Source organism: Psammomys obesus, unplaced genomic scaffold (genome assembly GCF_907164565.1).
Source record: "Psammomys obesus unplaced genomic scaffold, mPsaObe1.curated_primary_1811, whole genome shotgun sequence".
In the NCBI taxonomy this organism is placed as follows: Eukaryota; Metazoa; Chordata; class Mammalia; order Rodentia; family Muridae; genus Psammomys; species Psammomys obesus.
This window is the reverse complement of record NW_026596430.1, coordinates 281,110-284,659: the sequence shown is the minus strand read 5'-3', so window position 1 is coordinate 284,659 and position 3,550 is coordinate 281,110. Positions and strand designations below refer to the sequence as shown.

General features: G+C 37.8%; 1 non-coding gene across 1 annotated transcript; it reads left to right on the top strand.

The window, feature by feature from the left end:
* Positions 1-346: 346 nt before the first annotated feature.
* On the top strand, positions 347-453 carry LOC129669571 (small nucleolar RNA SNORA4). The gene has a single exon (XR_008719041.1). It is a non-coding gene; the product is annotated as a small nucleolar RNA SNORA4 (small nucleolar RNA).
* The last annotated feature ends 3,097 nt before the right edge of the window (positions 454-3,550 follow it).

Genomic DNA, 3,550 nt, shown 5'->3' with positions numbered 1-3,550 from the left:
TGTCTTCAAACACTAGCTTTACTGGGATCTATCATTTTTAGTAAGAATAAATAATTAGAAAAGACAAACAACACATAAATATTTTAAGCCATAAAAATAATAAATAAATGAAGAAAATTCCATTATTATCATGAAAGAACTGTTGATCAAGACAATAAATATATTTTTAATTTATTAAATGGAAAATATTAAAAACATATATATTCAGTCTTTACAAGAATAAAATAACTGTTTTTCCTTGTGTAATTAAGGAAGCAGTGAATATGAGAGCAGAACACTTCATAGAATAAAAATATCAATGTATTTTGCAGTCATTAGTTCTAGACAGTATTAATGACATTGTCCATTACAAGAAGACACCCATTTCCTGCTATTTGGCAAAATGAGTAAGACCACACGCCACAGTGGGCTATATCACCTAGTATGGTTCATTACTATCTTGTGGCCTACACTGAAAAAAAAAAAAAAAGAAAGAAAGAAAGAAGATACCCTTACAGTGCATACTTGACTGTGTAGTGGCATCATAGTCATGAAGGATAGGAAATAACCTCTTATTTTGACAATAATGGAATGCTTCAGTAAGGTAGAGTTGAACCTCTAAAACTTTACTATATGAAACTAAAACAAAAAGCACATAGGAATGCTGGTATACACTAATTGTAATTGAAAGACAAGAGAAGTTGAAAGGTGAGCAGGGGTTGAGCTGAATAACAAAGAAGCAAAGTTCAGTTATAAGCATATCAACACAAGCCATGAAAGGGGATTTCCACTGCAAAATATGAATGAATGTAGATGCAATAAAAATTTTCATCAATGGCTCTGATTAGGGTTTCACACCAGTTGCTTAACTATTCTCAACTCCAGGGACTAAGGAGGTATCTCATCAGTAAAGAGGACATGGTACAAGAATGGGTACATAAGTTCAGTTCTCAGAATTGCACAAAAAATGTGAGCATGCTGATGGGTGCCTGTACTAGCGGTGCTGGTGAAGCAGAAGCAGGAGGACCCTGGAGCCTCAGAGACCAGACAACCTAGTTCAATAGGCAAGTTCCTGATCAACGGGAGAGTCTGTTTCAAGAAATAACATGGAAAGCATCCTGCAGAGCTCCATTAAAGGCTAACCTCTAGGGCACACACACACACCTGCATGCACACACACACATGCATGCAGAAACACATACGTTAAAGCTGGAAGGTGAGGGTAAAATCTATAGGTAGAAATACAGAAGTACATAGAAAGACAATTTTGGAGGCTGTTTTCTTGAGTGAAGGCTTTGTTACAGTGTGGATGGATGGATGGATAGCATTCCAATGACAAAGACTGAGATGGTCATTATCTGCATGTATGTGTTTGTCTGTGGGAGTGTGCCCATGCACAGCACGTGTGCCTTCAGGCATAAGTGTATGCATGGATCCCCATGTCTTCTTGAACCCAACATGGACCTTCAGCATCTGGGGAATAAAAGCCAGTGTTTGGCACATATGACCCTGGTTTGTAGCCACGAGGTAAAACATTAGTACATTAGTTTCAAGAGATTGTAAAATAAACATTCAGTGTCGTTTGCCTTTGGGTGCCCTAGTACCTCATTGTAATTCCTCTGAATTGTTATTTTGCTTATGAATCTAAAATTTGAATAAGTTTTGAGAATGGCTAGCTTTTCTATAAGCATAATTTAAAATATAGATGCTTATGTGAACATAGCACATATAGGCACATATATGTACACCATCTTCATATGAAGACTGTAAGCATCCAAAAGCATTTCTTGATCATAGACTACATGCCAGTGATAACTACATGCCTTCTTTTCCTATCCACAGATCACCTTCACATTGTATTTCTTCTTAAGCTGAGCAGGCTTCTTCCCCAAACATTTGCTTGCAAGGAGACAGAGATAAACAAAACATCAATCATAAACATTGCCTCTGTGATCCAGCCTGGGAGTCACAGTGTCACTATTAATTCTACTTGTGTGGGTAAATATGGAAGCATACCTGATTCCAGGTAGTAGAAAATGATCTCATCTCTTAATGGAAAAATGCTAATGTCACACTGTAAGAAAAATTCTTGGGGTCAGTCATATTTAGAACTTCCAATTTTGGAAAATACCACCAGGAACAAATTCTCTTCTGAAAACAATAATTCTCATATCCAACTACATTAATCTCTCCTAAGAACCTCAAGTCTCATCTCAAGAATACATCCTTTTGCTTCATATAATGATCTCCAGTTGCATTCGTTTCCCAGTAACAACAGAATTTCATTCTTCTTCATAGCCAAATAAAACTCTGTTGTGTATATGTATCACATCTTTTCTATCCTTTCTCTTATTAACAGATACCTAGGCTTATCCCATTAATTTTGATGTTATGTACACTGCTAGAAAAAGAAGTGTAGATTTCACTTGATGTATTTTCTTGGAGAGCCTCTGATAAATCAGAACTGCCATAAAATCCAGCCATACCTCTCAGATATATATATGAGGTATATATATATATATATATATATATATATATATATATATATATATATGGTATATATAGCTGAGGTATATATATCTGAGAGGTATGGCTGAATTTTATGGCAGTTCTGATTTGCATAATGGTGGGACTGATATTTTCACAAGCAGTGTATAAGAATTCCGTCCAAGCCTAAATTCTTAGCAGTGTTTGTCATAATTTTTCTCAATGATTCTGACTAGATGAATTAGAAGCGAGATGAATTATCACTTAATACTGTAAGCATATGTTAATGCTATTCCACCTTTGAAACAATCATATTCTAACCTGTTCCCTACTCCTCTGTGATATTCCCCACCCTTTGAATCACCCAACTTCATGCTTTTTCTCTCTCACACATAAAGGTAAAGTGCGCACAATCACAAGGAGTCTCCTTTGTGTTGGCCAACTATTCCCGAGTGTACTGCTTTCCTTGGGTTGTAGTTGATATACCGAGTGATATTCCATTGGAGAAAACTTGTGTTCATTTTTTTTTAGCAGGTCTCACTTGAAAACACCTTCTTGGTTAGGTGTAGGACTTTGTGCTAATGTCCTATTCTCATAGCTGGGATTGTGTCTGGCTTGAAGTTGTGTAGTTTTTGTACATGCTGTCACAGTATCAGATGTGTATATGTCCTGTTGTGCATGGAAGACACAGTTTCCTTAGTGTCATTCACCACCTCTTGCTCTTGGAGTCTTTCTACTTCTTCCATGTAGACCCTTGAACACTGAAATGAGGGGTTTGGTGAATATATCCCATTAAGACTGAGTACTCCTACAAATGGGCTCCCTAATAAGGGGAGCAGGGGCTATCTCTGACATGAACTCAGTGACTGGCTCCTTGATCACCTCTCCTGATGGGGGAGCAGCCTGACCAGGCCATAGAGGAAGACTATATAAAAGACAGTCCTGATGAGACCTGATAGGCTAGGGTCAGATGGAAGGGGAGGAGGTCCTCCACTATCAGTGGACTGGGGAAAGGACATGGGAGGAGAAGAAGGAGAGAGGGCAGGATTGGGAGGGAATGAGGGTGGGGCTACAGCTGGGATAC